General features: G+C 43.8%; 1 protein-coding gene and 1 non-coding gene across 2 annotated transcripts in view; one reads left to right on the forward strand and one right to left on the reverse strand.

The window, feature by feature from the left end:
• Positions 1-8,070: 8,070 nt before the first annotated feature.
• Positions 8,071-8,177, reverse strand: LOC123454290. The gene has a single exon (XR_006633275.1). It is a non-coding gene; the product is annotated as a U6 spliceosomal RNA (small nuclear RNA).
• A 504-nt stretch (positions 8,178-8,681) lies between these two features.
• Hormad2 (HORMA domain containing 2) overlaps positions 8,682-20,327 on the forward strand; it is a 103,516-nt gene continuing 91,870 nt past the window's right edge. Inside the window, exon 1 of the mRNA XM_004663986.2 lies at positions 8,682-8,756. The gene's annotated coding sequence lies outside the window, so the exon portion shown is untranslated. The remainder of the gene's footprint in view (positions 8,757-20,327) is intronic.

Raw genomic sequence — 20,327 nt, forward strand, 5'->3', positions numbered from 1 at the left:
AGCCTCGAACCGGGGTCCTTAGGCTTCACAGGCAAGCGCTTAACCGCTAAGCCATCTCTCCAGCCCTAGTCACAACATTTTGCAACAGAGTCCATCATGACTGACACGACCTCCGTCAGCCCAGCTATAGCAAGGTGCCTGCCACCCAGCAGACCGGAGCACTGGCTCGGAGGCGTGGGACGCAGGTTCTAACCCCTTTAGTTACCCATCGCAGGGTGGTCTCCACTACTCTGCTTCAGTTCCTCACCTGTGAAAAATTGAGACCATTTGATCCAAGTGAGGAAGTAGATCATGTTTAACAAAATTTGCCTGGTCTATAGGTGAGGGTTGGCATCCCGTCAAAGCGCCCCTGTGATTGTGCCTTACACTATAATTGCTTTCCAGTGTGGTCCTTGTGGGTGTAAATCCCTCTCAACTGCCCTACAGCCCGCCAGCTCCGGACAGAGGTGCTCTCCTCTCACCCACACCCATAAGTTCGCAAAAAAGGGGGCGATCTGTCAGGTCTCTTTGAGGTTAGGAGAGTTTCCCAGCCATGTCCAGGCAGGAAAGTCCCTGGCAGGAAATACTAGGGTTGGTGTGCTACCTGGCAAGGATGAGTTCTTAGGCTTCGCCGGCAAGCGCCTTCACCACTAAGCCATCACTCCAGGGCTCTGCTCTGGCTGTGGGGAAGTGTCCAAGAGATGGGCTCCACGAGACAGCCTCACAACCAGGTGAGGCGGGGGAGCGGCCAGCACGCTCGCCTCTTCTTGCCAGGGCTCTGGCTTGTCCTCCAAGTCGGCCAGTCTCCGGACTTCCCTTCTGAGCCGGCCCCTTACTGGGAAAGGAGAAGCAGCGTGTGGCACCTCCTCTGTTTTCCAAAGGCAGCGCTTTGCTGTATTGTCTGGCCCCTATATGCACACAGATCTGGTCCGCACCTCGGGAAGGGGGTGGTGGGAAGGAGATAGAAATGTGGGGCCCGCAGCTGGAGTGATGGCTTAGTGGTGAAGGCGCTTGCCGGCGAAGCCTAAGAACTCATGTTCAACCCTCCAGGCCAGATGCAGTGACGCAAGTGTGCAATATCACACACGTGAACCAGGAGGTGCCGTGTCTGGTGTTCATTCTCAGTGGCTGAAGGCCCTGACCTGCCGGTTCTCTCTCACACAAAATAAGTAATTTAAATATGTCTAAAAATTAAAAGAAAAGTGGGTTCTGATGACCAGTTCAGCGGGGAATGAGGTCATGTCCATGTCTGCCAAACCTACAACTGTGGCTTTGATGGAATCACACAGTCTTGGACAGGAACAAATGTCAAAGGGGGCTGGAGAGCTGGCTCAGCGGTTAAGATACTTGCCTACAAAGCCTAACAACCTGGGTTCAATTCCCCAGTACCCACATAAAGCCAAGTGTACAAAATGGCTGCATTTGGACTTCATTTGCAGCGGCTGCAGCTGTCTCTCTACTTTCAAATAAATAAATAAAAATATTAAAATATTTTTTAAAAATGTCAAAGGATCCCTTATGGACTCCCTTCCCCCAAGGCCTACTCTGCACTTCTGAGGTGAGTCCCTAACCCCCCCATCCCCATCCCCAGGACCATTTTGGCTTCTTCCGTCTCTTACTTTCTTTTCTAAATGCCTCCTGCCTCTGCCAGCAATTCAGAATGCCAGCCTCAAACTAAGACACAAGCCAGAAACAGCACAGCCCCCGCTGATGGAACAAGGGCCCGTAACTTCGCCCACAGGACATAAAGAGCAGCAGTGAGTAAAAAAAATAGTCATAGCAAGGGGCTGGAGAGATGGCTTAGCGGTTAAGGCGCTTGCCTGGGAAGCCAAAGGACCTAGGTCCAATTCCACAGATCCCATGCAAGCCAGATGCACAAGGTGGTGCATTTGCAGCTAGAGGCCCTGGTGTGCCCATTCTCTCTCCCTGCCTCTCTCTCAAAATAAATAAATAAATAAAATATTTTAAAAAATACAAACCAAGGGCTGGAGAGATGGCTTAGCGGTTAAGGCGCTTGCCTGCAGAGCCAAAAGACCCAGGTTTGATTCCCCACATAATCCAGACGCACAAGGTGGTGCATACATCTGGAGTTCGTTTGCCCTGGCATGCCCATTCTCTATCTGCTTCTGTCTCTCACTCTCAGTCTAATAAATACAAATTTTTTGAAAAGTTTAAAAGTATAAACCAAATTGGGCTGGATGTAACTCTATCTGTCTCTTTCTGAAGGGGTATGAGGACATCCTAATCTTTAGGTTCAAAACCAGGCAAGGCGAAGCTCTTCTGTAGGGTATGAGGACATCCTAACAAGCATGGCCAGGACCAAGGCTCTCTGGGCAGAGGGCAGGTTGGGGAGGGCAGATGGACAGAGAACTGGAGGTGCTGGTGACGCAATCCTTCAAATGTCTACACATTTCATGCCAGCTCCCAGACAAGTTTCATGTAATTTCCACCATACATGTTTCTTCACAAAGTTCACAAGAACACACTCCACGTCCCTACACACCAGCTACAGCTCTGCCCTCAGGGCACTGATCTTCTAGTTTGTCCCCCAGGTGGCCTCAGTGGGAAACAGAGTGGGGGACTGTCAGGGCCTGAGGACAACAGGTTGGCCAAACTGCTCAGGTGACCCCCAATCAATGAACCAGGGAATCCCGTCTTCGTTCCTTCCCTGGCGAGCCTGGCTCTGTTCGCCTGGGACACGCAGGCCCCCGCTGAGGATGACTTTACCTCACCAACACGTTTTTCTCTCTTTTTAAATTTTTCTCTTGAAATATTTTTAGCATTAAAATTTTTCCTTTTTTTTTTTTTTTTTTTCAAGTTAGGGTCTTTCACTAGTCCAGGCTGACCTGTAATTCACTATGTAGTCTCAAGGTGGCCTCAAACTCACAGCCATTCTCCTACCCTAGCCTCCTGAATGCTGGGATTAAAGGCATGTGCCACCATGCCCAGCATGATTTTTTCCCCTTATTTTAGAGACAGAGAGAGAGAGAGAGAGAGAGAGAGAGAGAGAGAGAGAGAATTGGCTCGCCAGGGCCTCAGCCACTGAAATTGAACTCCAGATGCTTATGTCACCTAGTGCACATATATGACCTTGTGCTTGCCTCACCTTTGTACGTCTAGCTTACATGGGATCTGGAGAGTTGAACATGGGTCCTTAGGCTTCACAAGCAAGTGCCTTAATTGTTAAGCCATCTCTCCAGCCCCCATCATGTTTACTTTAAAAATATTTTATTTACCTCTTTCTCTCTGTCTGCCTCTTTCTCTCACTCTCTCAAATAAATAGTTTTTTTTTAAGGGATGGAGAGATGGCTTAGCAGTTAAGGCATTTGCCTACAAAGCCAAAGAACCTCCGTTTGATTCCCCAGGACCCACTTAAGCCACATGCACAAGGTGGCACATGTGTCTGGAGTTGATTTTCAGTGACTGGAGCCCCTGGCACACCCATTCTCTGTCTCTCTGTCTCTCTCTCTCTCTGCCTCTTTCCCTCTCTCAAATAAATAAATTAATTAATTAAATTAAAAAAGTTAGCCGGGCATGGTGGTAATCTGAGGGTAGTCTCGAACTCACCTCTGGCCCGCCTTTTTTTCTTTAAGCTGTTTATATTGGTCTGGGCTTCACAAGCCCTGTAGCTGTTCCTTCCTGTGCACGTGTGCATCACTGGCTAGTAGGAGCCAGTGAGCCACAGCTTCTGCCTTCTGCGCCAAGCAGCCACATTTCCAGCTGGGAAGACTCACAGATTAAATCATGGGGAGCCACTTCCTTTGTTTCTATGAAAGACACATATTTATGTGCAGTTTTATGTTTCTTCCTGGGTAATAACTTAGGAGGGAACCCATGGAAATAGAATACAGAAATAACAAATTACGGGCTATTAACTGTGTCTAATTGTTTCTTTATGGCTTAGAGCAGAGGTTTGTCTCAGCTGCTCTGGCATTCACAGGTGGGGAGGGAGGGCTGCCTAACTTGGGGCCCCTGGGGAGGACAGCAAGGAGCCATGGAGAAATCCCAGCTGGGCTCTTGGAAGTCCCAGCCACTACCCAGATCTCTCCAGGGGTGAGCCATTGAGGCCTCTCACTTGAGATTCCAGAGTCTTCCAGCAGGTGTGGACGTGGATATATATATATATACCATCCCAGGTATCTTTCTGGATATAACTTGTACCCCAAGAAATGATCTTCTAGGTTCCAAACCACTGCAAATCCTTGCTCATTACACCACATCCAATTGAAAAGTTAAGCTAGACTATGGGCATATGGTTCAATGGTAGAGCACTTTCTTTTTTATTATTATTTTATTTATTTATTTATTTGAAAGTGACAGAGAGAGAAAGAGGCAGATAGAGAGAGAGAGAGAGAATGGGCGCGCCAGGACCTTCAGCCCCTGCAAACAAACTCCAGACGCGTGCGCCACCTTTTGCATCTGGCTCATGTGGGTCCTGGGGAATTGAACCTGCGTCTTTAGGCTTCTCAGACAAGTTCCATCTCTCCAGCGCTTCCCTAATGATAGTTTGAGCAATGACAAACAGAATGTGTGTCAGTGGTCCCATGAGATTATAAAGGAGCTGCAAGATTCCTGTTGCCTAGTGACGTCTTGTTTGTGGTGGTGCTGGTGTCAACAAACCTACTGTGCTGCCAGCTGTGTAAAAGTACGGCACGTACACTTGTGTAGAGCGTGCAGTCACTCACGATAATAAGCAGCTATGTTGCTGGTTTCCGTATGCACCATATGATGGTGGATGCTGTAGAGTTTTCTTTCTTTTTTTTCTGTAGTACTAAGGATTGTACCCAGGGCCTTGCACATGCTAGGCGAGAGTTTTATCACTGAGCTACATCCTCCCAGCCTGTCCTTTTTCTTTCTTTTTTTAACTTTTTAAACAGGGTCTTGCTAAGTTACTCAGGCTAGCCTCCAACTTTCAGTCCTCCTGCCTCAGTCTCCCAAGGACCATTAGTGTGCACTACCACACAGTTTGTGTTGCCTTTTTTTTCCTCCTCTCTTAAAACAATTATGGGGGCTGGAGAGATGGCTTAGGGGTTAAGGAATTTGCCTGCAAAGCCAAAGGACCCCGGTTAGATTCCCTAGGACCCATGTAAACCAGATGCACAAGGTGGGAGTTTGGAGTTTGTTTGCAGTGGCTGGAGGCCCTAGTGCGCCCATTCTCTTTCTCTCTCTCTCTCAAATAAATAAATAAAATTAAATATTAAAAAAAAACAATTATGGGGGATGGAGAGATGGTTCAGTGGTTAAGGCATTTGCCTGTGGTGCCTGATGACCCAGGTTCAATTCTCCAATGCCCACAAAATGTTAGATGCACAAAGTGGTGTATGCATCTGGAGTTTGTTTGCAGTGGCTAGATGCCCTGCCACTCCTATTCTCTATGTCTCTGTCTCTCTTCTCTCTCTGGCTTCAGATAAATAAATTTTAACAAGTCATGGGGCTGGAGCGATGACTCAGAGGTTAAGGCGCTTGCCGGCAAAACCTAACAACTCAGGTTTGATTCCCCAGGACTTACCTAAAACCAGATGCACAAGGTGGCTCATGCAACTGGAGTTTGTTTGCAGGGGCTCTTTGTCTGTCTCTCTTCTCTCTGTCTCTCTGTTTGCAAATAAATAAACAATTTTATTTTAAAAAAACAAACCATGGTGTGTTGGAATTATGGACCTTTAGTTAAATATGATGATAACTCCAACTTACAATGGTTTGGCTGATTGTTTTACAATTTTATGATGGTGTGAAAATGAAAAGCACTGAGCAGAACCTGCTGAGTTGTGAATTTCATGCTTTTTCTGGGCTAGTGTTATGAACTGTACTTCTCACAGCTATTTGCTGGCATTATCCACAGGTCCACTTAGCCAAGCCATGATTGATGGCAAACCTTTACACTGTATTATATATATACATTGTTTTTTCGAGGTAGGGTTTCACACTAACGTAGGCTGACCTGGAATTCACTATGTAGTCTCAGGGTGGCCTTGAACTCATGGCGATCCTCCTACCTCTGTCTCCCGAGTGCTGGGATTAAAGGTGTGTGCCACCACGCCCTGCTACTTACCAGTCTTTTATAGCCTAATTCAAAATTTTCCCTCTTCTGCAAGTCCCTTCCCTACCTGGCCTGACCACTTAGTCTGAATTCTTCTATATTGGGTACCCTCCATAATACTGAGAACTATAGAGATTGTAAGCCCCTTAAAATGGGGAGTCACGTTTTTATCCTCATGCGCTCCACAGGGATAGGTAGGTCTACACAAGGACATGAGAGACATGCACAGAATTCTCCTCCACACTAAAAAAGCCATTTGGTGGGACAAAGGAGAGGATAAGTGAGGCACTCAGTACTTGTTTGAGACTCAAGCCTTCCTTTGATGACAGAGTTTATCTACAGGCCTCGAGATGTGTGTGATTAAGCACCCTAGGATCTATTTTCCTTGGCTCTGAAAGGTTCTGAGCTGCCTGGAGTGCCAGTGTTAGATGGAGTTATCCGAGAAACAGACTCCATTGTAGTGGAGCTTTAATCATATCCTGCAACTCTGAAGTTTGACAGCTTCCTTTTTACCTTGCACAATGCCTCAAACACTTTGCCCTTGCTGGACTATTGAGAAGTGGGAATGAGAGCCAGTGACGTGTTTTCTCCTTTCTTCTCAAAGTTTTGTCCTTTCAATACATTCTGCCTTAGGTTCATGCAGTTAGGTACTACGAAAATAAAAAACAAATTTTCATTGAACACTTGGTTCAATGGCTTGAAGACTTGCTTCCCCTTCTCATAGCTTCAAATAACTAGCAAGAGAAAAAACCCTCCAAATATCAATTATCATCTAGGGAAAGAATAGAGAATGTAGGTGACTTTTGTAGACTCTAAGTAAAAACAGTAGGCCTAAATAACCCAGAGATTTCCCAGTTCATTTAAATATGAATTTATTGGGCTGTCAATTAAAAAACATATATGTATATTCAGAAGCTATGAGTATATGGGAGTGTGGTAGGCACAGAGCTTGGGAGGAGATATTGGAGAACAGTTTGCAATCATACATTAATAATCGGATGTGAGCTGGGCGTGGTGGTGCATGCCTTTAACGCCAGCACTCAGGAGGCAGAGGTAGGAGGATCGCTGTGAGTTTGAGGCCACCCTGAGATTACTGGGTGAATTCCAGGTCAGCCTGGGCTAGAGTGAGACTCTACCTCAAAAAACTAAAAAATAAATAAACAAACAAATAAATAAAAAATAAAGCTCAGCTGGGTGTGGTGGCTCATGTCTTTAATGCCAACACTTGGGAGGCAGAGGTAGGAGGATCGCCGTGAGTTTGAGGCCACCCTGAGACTACTGGGTGAATTCTGGGTTAGCCTTGGCTACAGTGAGACCCTACCTGCAAGAATCAAAAGAAAAAAAAAGTCAATAATTGGATGTGGAACAACATAAGCGTGAGCACATTTGTCAAAGACTAATTCTTTTGTTGTTGTTGTTGTTATTGTTTGTTTGTTTTTTTTTTATTTTTTTATTTTTAGTTTTATTTATTTGAAGGTGGGGGAGAGAGTGAGAGAGAGGATGGGCATGCCAGGGCCTCCAGCCACTGCAAAACAAAACAAACAAAAAATGTTTTTGGCTAGTGGTGGTGCATGCACCACTACGCCCAGTTTTTGTTTGTTTTCTTTTATTTATATTATTTTTTTTAGGAGGATCACTATGAATTCCAGGCCAGTCTGAGACTACATAGTGAATTCCAGGTCAGCCTGGGCCAGAGCAAGACTCTACTTTGAAAAAAAAAAAATTACACCAAATAGAAGGCTGGGCAAATTGTTTCGTGGTTAAAGGCACTTGCTTGCAAAGCTTGCCTGAGCAAGTTCCATTTCCTAGTGCACACATAAAGCCAGTCACACAAAGTGGTGCACTTACGCTCTGAAAATGCATTTTCTCAAAATAAAATGTGGTAGCAACTTGCAGATATTCACTGCTAAGCCTGCTTGCTTTCCTAAGTTCTGGCTTGAAGAGCACAGTCTTTCCTTCCCCTTCTATATCTTCTTGGCATGTTGGCTGAAATTCCATGTTTGCTTGCCCTGACACTATGGTCTTTCTCAATAAATCTCCTGTTTTTGTTTTTTATTAATATGGAATGCTTCATGAATTTGCATGTCATTCTTGCTCAAGGGCCATGCTAATCTTCTCTGCATTGTTCCAATTTTAGTATATGTGCTGCTGAAGTGAGTACTGCTTTTTGGTTTTTGAAGTAGGCTCTCACTCTAGCCCAGGCTGACCTGGAAGTCACTATGTAGTCTCAGGCTAGCCTTGGAATGGGTAGCCCAGGCTGGCCTCGAACTCATGATCCTCCTGCCTCTGCCTCTTCAGCAACATCCTACCGGCGTGATTTTTAAAGTAGGGTCTCACTCTAGCCCAGGCTGACCTGGAATTCACTATATGTAGTCTCAGGGTAGCCTCGAACTCACAGCGATCCTCCTACCTCTGCCTCCCAAGTGCTGGGATTAAAGGCGTGCGCCACCACACCCAGCTACGAAGACTCATTCTAACAGCGCAGTGTGCTGATCATCCTGCCTCGGAGAGTGGAGATGTTAGAGGTCATGTTGATACGGGGACTTGGTCCTGCTGTGTTCATGTGTCTGGCTTTGTCCTTCCTGCTGGAACGCAGCTCCAACAGAGGAGGCAAAGATGACAGGAAAAAGAGATGTCCATCTTCCAAAGCCGGTGAACCTGGAAAATGTCAAGGAGGAAGTTGGGGTAGAAGGGGAAAATGCAAGCTACTGGGGAGCCTGCCTAAGGAACAGCAGCTGAGGTGAGCCCCATTCGAAACGTGCTTATTTGACTTCCAGCCTCCTGCCAGGGAAGTAGCCGCGGGAGGCGAGTCAACGCGTGGTGCGGGAGAATTTAGTGGCTCTGATAATCAAGGAAGCTTCCGGGGTCTAAACTATTTTCATAATCATTCCAAGCTGCTCTTTGTCTTTGCATTTGTGTTCTCCTGTAAATGTGCACTGGCATTTCCAAACGCTGCATGAAATGTGAGGTTTTAACAAATTAAATGCAGAAGCAGGCTTGAGAAGCCAGCTGATTTCTTTTAAGCCAAACATTAAAGAAACTTGCATAGCACAATAGTCACTCTAAGGAGAATTTCAATGTCATTTTGTTTTCACTATTTTTGTTTTGGTTTGTTTTTTCAAGGTAGGGCCTTGCTCCAGCCCAGGCTGATTTAGAATTTACTCTGTAGTCTCAGGTTGGCCTCGAAGTCACAGCAATCCTTTTACCTCTGCCTCCTGAGTGCTGGGATTAAAGGCATGTGCCACCATGTATGGCACTAATTCTGTTGCTGTTTGTGAAGACAGAGTCTTGCTATGTAGCCCAGGCTGGCCTAGAACTTGCAATCCTCCTGCCTTTGTTTCCCAAGAAGGGCACGATTTCAGACATGCATCACCATGCCTGGTGCTCACTGATTTTTTTATTTTTGAAAATATATTATTTTTGTTTATTTAAATGAGAGAGAGAAAGAGAGAGGATGGGCACACCAGGGCCTCTAGCAGCTGCAAACAAACTCCAGATGCCTGTGCCACCTTGTGCATCTGGTTTGTGTCGGTTCTGGGGAATCGAACCCGAGTCCTTTGGCTTTGCAGGTAAGAGCCTCAGCCACTAAGCCATCTCTCCAGCCCACTCATTAATTTTTTATTTGGTGTGTGTGTAAGCATGTGTAACGAAGTGGTGTGTGTGTGTGTGTGTGTGTGTGTAATATAGTGATATGTGTGTGTGTGTGTGAGTGTGAATGCACATGTTGCTCACCTGTGGTGGCTGGAGTGGAGCGTTGGATGTCTGGTTCCGTTGCTCTTCTACATGGTCTTGTTTTGAGCCAGAGGCTCTCTGTGTACTGTTCCTGAGCTCGACGGCTCTGCTTTCCTGGGGTTCCAGGCACCTGAGGCCACATCCAGCTGTTTATGTGGAATCCTCTCGGCCTCATGCTGGTGCAGGAAGTACACTCAACTGCTGAGCCATCTCCCCAGCCCAACAGTTATTTTTCATAAAGGCGTTACTTACATTAATGTCTATTACATTTAATGTTATTTTAGAAAGTTAATAAGTATTTCTTAATTTTTCCATAACAATTTTTAAAATGGAAGTATTTGATAGATAATACAGAAAAGCCCTCTGGGGGGGGGGCTTTCAGCCATTTGGGTTATTTAAATTTTTTAATTGACAACTTGTTTTATTTTATTTTCCTTTTGATGCATATTTGGATTTTGTTAAATCTTTGGCTGTTAGGAATAAAGCTGCTATGAACATTCTTTTTTGTTTTTTAGGTAGGGTCTCACTCTAGCCCAGGCCAACCTGGATTTCACTATATAGTCTCAGGGTGGCCTCAATTTATAGTGATCCTCCTATTTCTGCCTCCTGAGTGCTGGGATTAAAGGCATGCACTACCATGGCCAGCTTTTGTTTTTTTAATTTTTATTAGCACTTTCCATGATTATAAAAAAAAATCCCATGTTAATTCCCTCCCCCCCCCCACACTTTCCCCTTTGAAATTCCATTCTCCATCATATTACCTCCCTTTTGTTTTTGTTTTGGAACATTCTTGTAGAAGTTTCTTGGTGGGTGATGCACCAGTTTTTGCTTATTGATTTGTTGGCAGTTCTTTGTATATTTTGTAGATGAGTTCTTTGTCAGTCTGTAGCTGACCTACTTACTTTCTAAATGATATTTTAAAGAGTAGTTTATTTATTTATTTATTTATGAGCGAGGGTGAGAAAGAGGCAGGTAGAAAGAGAGAGAATGGGTGCACCAGGGCCTCCAGCTACTGCAAACTAACTCTAGACACATGTGCCACCTTGTGCATCTGGCTTACATGGGTCCGGGGGAATCTAACCTGGGTCCTTTGGCTTTGCAATCAAGTACCTTAACCTTTAAGCCATGTGTTCAGCTCCAAAGTATGGTTATCTTAAATTCCTGCTGATTTAGATGATGGGTTTAAAACCTACAAGCCCATGATCAAATCTCAGTTCCAACCAATTAGCTGTGAGAACTTTGTAGGTAATTATTTTGTGTTGCTGTTTCTTCATCTCTAAATTGAGCCAATAAGGCTGGGTGTGGTGGCACATGCCTTTAATCCCAGCACCTGGGAGGCAGAGGTAGGAGGATCACCATCAGTTTGAGGCCACCCTGAGACTCCATAGTGAATTCCAAGTCAACCTGGGCTAGAGTGAGACCCTACCTCAAAAAAACAAAAAATAAAAAGTAAATTGAGCCAATAATAATACCTATAACATTGGGATAATGTTTGTCAAATATGAAGCATTATATGGGTGTTACTGTGTTTGTTGAAATAAACAGGACAGACACATTTTCTTGTTTTAAAATATTTATTTATTTATTTGCAAGAAGAGAAAGAGAGAGGGAGAGAGAGAAAGAGTGGCAGGGCCTCAGCCACTGCAAATGCACTCCAGATGCATGTGCCACCTTGTGCATCTGGCTTATGTGGTTATTGGGGAATTAAACCTGGATCCTTAGGCTTTGCAGGCAAGCACCTTAACCACTGAGCTATCTCTCCAGCTCCAGACACATATATTTTATAAAAGAATATGAAGTTGAAGGGACACAAAATCTAAAAAAAAGGATACATGAAACCTTTTAGCAATCTCAGTCCAGTTGTGCCAGTTTCATTTAAAAATAAAAATATGGGGCTGGAGGGATGGCTTAAGGGTTAAGGTGTTTGCCTGCAAAGCCAAAGGATCCAGGTGCAATTGCCCAAGACCCACGTCAGCCAGATGCACAGGGGGGTGCACTCATCTGGAGTTTGCAGTGGATGGAGGTCCTGGGGTGCCCATTCTCTCTCTTTCTCTGTCAAATAAATAAATAATAAATAAATAAAAATAAAATAAAAATATAGGGCTGGAGAGATGGCTTAGCAGTTAAGGCATTTGCCTACAAAGCCAAAGGACCCAGGTTCAATTTCCCAGGACCCACGTTAGCCAGATGCACAAGATGGCACACACATCTGGACTTCGTTTGCAGTGGATAAAGGCCCTGGCATGCCCATTCTCTCTCTGCCTATGTCTCTCCCTCTCTCTCTGTCAAATAAATGATTAAATAAGATATTAAATAAATAAAAATAAAAAGATGGGCTGGAGAGATGGCTCAGCAGTTAAGGTGCTTGTCTCAAAGCCTAGGGACCTGGGTTCAATTCCCCAGCATGCATACATAAAGCCAAATGCACAAAGTGGCACATGCATCTGGAGTTTGTTTGCAGTGGCTAGAGGCCCTGGGTGTGCCCATTCTCTTTATCTGCCTCTTACTCGCTCACAAATAAACAAATAAAATTTAAAAATATGCAATGTACATAAGTATACAAAATCCATTGCACTCCTCTGTGCTAGCAATGAGTCATTTAAATTAAAAATAAATTTTTTAACAGCATTAACCAACATGAAGTATCCAGGGATGAATTAAACAAAATATGCATAAGAGCTACACAATGGAAACTACAAAACATTTCTGAGAGAAATAAAAGACAACCTAAATACACAGGATGATACTCCATGTTCAGGGATTAAAGGACTCAGTATTGTTAAGATGTTAAACCACCCCAATTGATCTAGAGATTCAGTGCTAGCCCAATCAAAATCCCAGCAGGTAATTTGGTGGAGATTAAAAAACTGCTTCTCAAATTACTATGAAGAATTTAGAAGAGTCAATGCAATCTTCAAAAAGAAGAATGAAGTTGGAGAAACTGAATTACATGTTTTCTTGTGTGTGTGTAGTATATATGGAGTGGTGTGTAGCATGTGTGTGTGTGTAGTATGTGTGGTGTGGTGTGTAACCTGTGTGTGTGTGCGCACATATGCCAGGGGCCAAGGAAAATGTCAGGTGAACTTCTCTATTGTTGTTTCCTTGACACAGTGTCTTGTTGAAGTTGCCATTTTTTTGCTGTTTATTTGTTTTGTGTTTATTTCTGCCCCCCCCCCCCCCCCCGCTGAGCAGCAAGCCTCAGTGATTCTCTTGTCTCCACCTTGCTTGAGGACTGGGGTTACAGCTATGTGTGGTCACATCTGACTTTTTAAATTTTATTTTTATTTAGTTGAGAGAGCAAGAGAGAAAGAGGGAGAGAGAGAGAGAGAGAGAGAGAGGGAGGGAGACAGAGAGAGAGAAAGGTAGAGAATGGGTGCACCAGGGCCTCCAGCCCCTGCAAACAAAATTCCAGACGCATGTGCCCCCTTGTGCATCTGGCTTACCTGGGTCCTGGGGAATTGAACCTAGGTCCTTTGGCTTTGCAGGCAAATGCCTTAACTGCTTAGCCATCTCTCCAGCCCACATCTGACCTTTGACATGGGTGCTGGGGATCAAACTCAGGCCCTCATGCTTGTGTTGCAAGCAATCTTACCCACTGAGTCATCTCCCCAGTCCTAATTGCATGTTTTCAAGACTTAGTATGAGACTATGATAATCAAGATCAGAAAAAGGGTAAGGATAGACACAGATTAATAGATTTGAAATGAGAGGCCAAAATAAACTGACATATGCAGGGTCAATGAGCTTTCTACAAAGATGCCAAAATGATTCAGTGAGAAAAAGGAAATCTTTTAAAATAGACGGCTGTGTAGATGAGCCTCAACCCTTGCCTTGTATCCTAGGTAAAAATGAATTCAATTAATGGTGGCATACAGCTTTAATCCCAGCACTCTGGAGGCAGAGATAGGAGGATCGCTGTGAGTTCAAGGCCATCCTGACACTACATAGTGAATTCTAGGTCAGCCTGCAAGACCCTCCCTACCTTGGAAAAAAAAATTAAATTTGATCAAAATGTAAGTGCTAGAAGTATAAAATGCTTAGAAGGAAAAGCAGTTTTTCTGACTCCAAATTCGCTAAAACTTTCTTAGGAGATAGAAAAACATTAAATATTAACAAAATATATGAACTTTCGTTCCCCAAATTGGAAAGTGTCCATCAAAAGACACTGAACACACGAGCCACAGATGGACAGCAATGACAGCAAAGAGCTGACCCCTGAACGCCAGAAGTTGAGGCAGGCAGGAGGATGGCTGCCAGTTCCAGGCAGTGTGGGCTATGTAGTGAGTTCCAAGAGGATTGGAAGTTCAAGGTTGGTGTGGATTACCTAGTGGGTTGAAGTCCAGTCTAGGCTAACTAGGGAGAGCCCATCAATAAATAAATAAATACATAAACCAACTAAAACTATTTTCAAAAAAATAAAAATAAGCTGGGTGTGGTGGCACACACCTTTAATCCCAGCACTCCATAGGCAGAGGTAGGAGGATTGCTGTGAGTTCGAAGCCACCCTGAGAATACAGAGTGAATTCCAGGTCAACCTGGGCTAGAGTAAGACTCTACCTTGAAAATCCAAAAATAAATAAGTAAATAAAACAAGTATCAAATACAGTCATTACCTTATGAACAAAATATTTCCTTTAAAAATGGCTTTATGGGAGTCAGGCATGGTGGTGTACTCCTTTAATCCCAGCACTTGGGAGGCAGAGGCAGGAGGATTGTTGTGAGTTTGACGACAGTCTGAGACTGCATAGTGAATTCCAGGTCAGCCTGGGCTAGATCAGGACCCTATCTTGAAAAGAAAAAAGAACAAAAAACAAACAAACAAAAAAAATGGCTTCATGGGGCTGGAGAGATAGCTCAAAGGCTAAGGTGCTTGCCTATAAAGCCTAATGACGTGCATTCTGTTCCCCAGAACCCACAGAAAGCCAGATGCCTATTGGCGCATGCATTTGCATTTTGTTTGCAGCATCTGGAGACCCTGGTATGCCCATTCTATCTCTCTGCGTCTCTTCTCTCTCTTTGCTTAAAATTAATAATTAATTAAATAAAACATTTTAAATGACTTCACATTGAATGAATACAGAAGAAAAAGGCATGTGGCAGTACCCCTTAGCCAGTTTTCACTTCTCATGGTCAATGTCTCATGGTTTAAAAGTATGAAGTGGAAAATTCCAGAAGCAAGTGACTGTTAAGCTGTAAAGTGCACATCGTTCCGAAGAGTGTGATGAAATCTTTCACCATCTGCACCATCTTGCCTAGGACATGAGTCATCCCTATGTCCAGTTATCTGCGGAGTACATGCCACCTGCCTGTTAATCATTTAAACACCTGCAGTTCTCAGGACGGTCGTGGGATCAGTGGAATCACTATTTTACTTAATAACAGCCCCAGAGCTCAAGATTAATAATGTTGGTGATCTGAATGTCAATGAAAAACCAAAGGGCTTTCTTTTACACGAAAAGGGGAAGGCAAGCTGGGCATGGTGGTGCATGCCTTTAATTCCAACATTCGGGAGGCAGAGGTGGGAGGGTTGCCATGAGTTCGAGGCCACCCTGAGACTACATAGTGAATTCCAGGTCAGACTGAGCTAGAGTGAGACTCTACCTTGAAAAACAAAACAAAACAAAGCATGAAAAAAAAAAAAAAAGGAAAGACTCTTGACATAGTAAACAAAGAAAAGAAATAGTATGATCATGTGAGGAATCTATGGTAAGAACAAATCAGTGAAATTGTGGAAAAAATAAAAAGGAAATTTTCTGTTGCACCTCAAAGTGTAAAAGTAATGACCATGGCATGTGATAATTTTATCTCCCTCAGGAAAAGGGGGAATCTACAGTAGCATGATATGTTAGGTGAAAGAAACTAGAAGCAACAATACTACACATACACATACACATACACATACACATACACATACACATACACATACACATACACATACACATACATATACATATACATATACATATACATATACTTATACGAGTTCTACCATTTAGATTTAGAAGGCTGGAATGGTCTATGCCAAGGTTGCAGCCCAAGGTCTGAATCTATGTATCTCTGAGTCTGTACTTTTCTAGCACTTAGAAAATGATAGGCATGGGGCTAGAGAGATGGCTTAGGCTTAGAGGTTAAGGTGCTTGCTGGCAAAGCCTAAGGACCCAGGTTCAACTCCCCAGTACCCCTGTAAGGCAGATGCACAAAATGCTGCATGCTTCTGGAGTTCGTGTGCAGTGCCCAGAGGCTGTGGTGCACCCATTCTCTCTGTCTGCCTTTTTGTCTCTCTCAAATAAATAAATGATATTAGAACAGAAATAAACATGCCATTTGGAATGAACTTGTGCTCTAAGGACTGAGTCACATGACGTAATTGTTGCATGAGTGCGTGGCAGATTGGTCAGCTCAACATACATGGTTTTGAGTGTGCATCAAGGGTCCCTGAGGTGCTTTAATTTACTAATAGGACTCGGAACAATCAGCAGAAGGAAAAAACCACATAGGGAAAAGTCTGGAAGGCATCAGGCACAAGCACGCAGCCATTCTCTGCTGTTCCCACAGCTAGTGCTGCATTCTCCCAGCAGTGAGGTGCGGTGTCACTAAACAAGGAAGCTCACCTGAGTCTCTGCGTCCAGGATTTTTACCAGAGACCTGTCATGCAGGCTCTGTATAAGTGACCTCAATCACGTAGAAGTCAAACTGAAGCCAGGCGTGGTGGCGCACGCCTTGAATCCCAGCACTCAGGAGGCAGAGGTAGGAGGATTGCCGTGAGTTCGAGGCCACTCTGAGACTACGTAGGGAATTCCAGGTCAGCCTGGGATAGAGACCCTAACTCAAAATGCACAAGGGGGCGCACGCATCTGGAATTCGTCTGCAGTGGCTGGAAGCCCTGGCACGCCCATTCTCTCTCTCTCTCTCTCTCTGCCTCTTTCTCCATCTGTCACTCTCAAATAAATAAAAATAATAAAACCAAAAAAAAAAAAACAATTAAAAAAAAAGGTGGAGGTAGAAGAGGAGGTAGTAGAAGAGAGGAGGAGGAGAAGAAGTTATCAAACTGGTAATATAAGTCTCATTGTTAGCATAACTGCTGTGGTCAGACTCATACAATGTGGCCCAAAGCTTCAGGCATATAAAAATACTTGTTAAACAGGCTGGGCGTGGTGGTGCACCCCTTTAATCCCAGTACATGGTGGGGAGAGGGCGGAGAGGTAGGAGGATTGCCCAGAGTTCAAGGCTTCCCTGAGAGTGAGACCCTACCTCGAAGACAAAAAAAAAACAACAACAAAAAAAACCCCAAAAAACCAAAAAACAAAAAACAAACACCTTGTCAAACTGGATATTCAGTTTCAGGGCTCTCTTTCTCTGTGTAGGTTAGAGGTCGATGGCATGTGTTTTTCTCAAAGGCTCTTCACCTTATTCTTTGAGACAGTCTCACTGAACCTAGAGCTCACCAGTTTGACTAGACCAGCTAGCCAGCAAGCCCCAGGGATCTTCCTGTCCCTGTCTCCCCAGTGCTGGGGTTACAGGCACCACTGTCAATCCCCAACTTTTCAGTGTGGGCGCTGGGGATCTGAACTCGGGTTTGCATGCTTGGATGGCAAGCACTTTACCCACTGAGACATGTTCCTATTCCACTCCTCCAAGTTATATCATATACACTGATACATATATTCCAGCCTCTGAAAAAACAATGTGTGTAAATATAAGTATGTCTGTGTGTAAATATAAATATAAACAAACCAGGCTCTCATGTAGCCCATGCTGACTTCCAACTTATGCATGGTTTGTGTCGCATATCATATATGTATATATATATATATATATATATATATATATATGATTTTTTTTTGAGAGAGATTAAGAAGCAGAAAGAAAGAGGGAGGGAGGGAGGGAGGAAGAAAGAGAGAATTGGCACACCAGGACCTTCAGCCTGCTACAAATGAACTCCAGACACTTGTGCTCCCTTTGCACATGTGCAACATTGTGCACTTGAGTCAATGTGTGTCTGGCTACATGGGACCTGAAAATTTGAACATGAGTTCTTAGGCTTTGTAGGCAAGTGCCTTAATTGCTAAGCCATCTCTTCAGGCCTATATATATTTAAAAATGTTTTATTTTTATTTATTTATTTATTTGACAGAGAACGAGGGAGATGGGCACACCAGGGCCTCCAGCCACTGCAAACAAACTCCAGATGCATGCCCCCTTGTACATCTGGCTAACGTGGGTCCTAGGGAATTGAACTAGGTCCTTTGGTTTTGCAGGCAAACACCTTAAATGCTAAGCCATCCCTCCAGCCCGAGACCTATATTTCAAATATTTTATTTATTTATTAGAGACAGAGAGAGAGGGAAAGAGAGAGAAAATGGGTGTGCCAGGGCCTCTAGCCACTGCAAATGAACTCCAGATGTATGTGCCACCATGTGCATCTGTTTTTTATGGGATCTAAAGAATTGAACCTGGGTCCTTAGGTTTTGAAGACAAGCATCTTTCCTGCTAAGCCATCTCTCCAGCCCTTTATTTTATTAAATTAAATTAGTTAATTAATTTATTTTTGGTTTTACAAGGTAGGGTCTCACTCTAGACCAGGCTGACCTAGAATTCACTATGGAGTCTCAGGGTGGCCTTGAACTCACAGCGATCCTCTTATCTCTGCTTCCCAGTGCTGGGATTAAAGGTGTGCACCACCATACCTGGCTCTCCAGCCCTTTAAAAAAATATTTTTATTTTTATTTTTATTTTTTAGAGAGAAAGCAAGAGAGAAAGACACAGAGAGAATTGGCATGTCAGGACCTCAGCCACTGCAATCAAACTCCAGATTGTATGTGCCACCAAGTGGGCATGTGCAATCTTGCACTTGCCTCACCTTTATGGCTTACCTGGCATCTGGAGAGTCGAACTGGACACATGTGCCACTATGTGCATCTATCTTTATGTGGGTAGTAGGGTCTAGGTTACTTCACTGATAGAGTGCTTGTCTCACATGTGTAAAGCCCTAGTTCAATTCCCAGTACTGAATAAACAAACATCCCCCCGCCCCAAATGATGAACTAGATTAGGTCAGCTACAGTGTTTCTTGTCAAAGTTCAACTCTGCTATGCATAATTTGAATACATTCTCACTAATCACTTGCGTAATATTGAGGATTCTTCCAACAACAGGTGGATCCATTCAACATGTATTTATAGAATATCTTGTATCCAGGCACTCTTTAGCAAAAAAAGGTGGTGTGCAAAAGTTATGGAAGAGTCTGCTTTCTCCCAGTGAGTTTTGCCGCAGGGAACTTTCTTTCTGTGCAGGGAACGAATGTGACTGAAGTCACCACAGTCCTTGGATATTTACGAATATGGCTCCCATGGAAATCTGGCTCTCTGGGAAGAGGATAGGTCTAGAAAACCTTTAAATAATGCCTTCTTGTATCTTCTTTTTCCCTCCCACTTTTTTTCTTTTCTTATCTGTTCTCTTCTTCTTCTTCTTTTTTTTTTTTTTTTTTTTTGGCTTGATTTTTTGAGGTAGAGTGTCGCTTGAGCCCAGGCTGACCTGGAATTCACTAGGTCGTCTCAGGCTGGCCTTGAACTCACAGTGATCCTCCTACCTCTGCCTCTCGAGTGCTGGGAGTAAAGCCACCATGCCTGGCTTTCCCTCCCCCTTTTAAAATTATGTAGGTGGGCTGGAGAGATGGCTTAGCGGTTAAGCGCTTGCTGTGAAGCCTAAGGACCCCGGTTCGAGGCTCAGTTCCCCAGGTCCCACGTTAGCCAGATGCACAAGGGGGTGCACGTGTCTGGAGTTCGTTTGCAGAGGCTGGAAGCCCTGGCGTGCCCATTCTCTCTCTCTCCCTCTATCTGTCTTTCTCTCTGTGTCTGTCGCTCTCAAATAAATAATTTAAAATTATGTAGGTAACTTTTCTGTGATATCTTACACTTTCCAACCATTTAACCCTTTCCTTGACAGGAAAAAATTTGTATTTGTATCTTTAATTAGAAGGAATGTTAGAAAAGCCTGCTTAACTTTTTCTTGTACTATTATCTTCAGTGTAGGTTAAGATTCATTCTATGTCTTAAATTAAGATCCTCTCAATTAGAGAGTACATGTTTAATTATCATTTGGTTAGTATAAATTAAGGGGGAAATATCTCATGGGCTTGAGTTTGCAGTGTGGTCTCATATGAATTCTAAATTATATTTTGGTACCTGTCATCTTCCATCAGCAGGAAATATGAAAACTAAAGGGCCTCATAATATTAGCTGTCAGTTATGTGATAAATTGTGGATATCACTGTTGCATTCAGATTCACATTGCTGGCAGAAACCACCTGACCAAAAGCAGCTTGTGGGAAAAAAGATCCATTTTGGCTTACAGCCTCTAGTAGAAGCTCCTTGATGGCAGGAGAAAATGATGACATGAGCAGAGGGTAGATATCACCTCCTCGCCATCGTCAGATGGAAAACAGAACAGGAGAGTGTGCCAAACACTAGCAAGAGGAAGCTGGCTATAATACCTGTAAGTTCACCCCCAACAACACACTGTCTCTAGGAGAATTTAATTTCCAAATTGCCATCAGCTGGGGACCTAGCATTAAGAACAC

The sequence above is a fragment of the Jaculus jaculus genome, chromosome 13 (assembly GCF_020740685.1).
Source record: "Jaculus jaculus isolate mJacJac1 chromosome 13, mJacJac1.mat.Y.cur, whole genome shotgun sequence".
Taxonomy (NCBI): Eukaryota; Metazoa; Chordata; class Mammalia; order Rodentia; family Dipodidae; genus Jaculus; species Jaculus jaculus.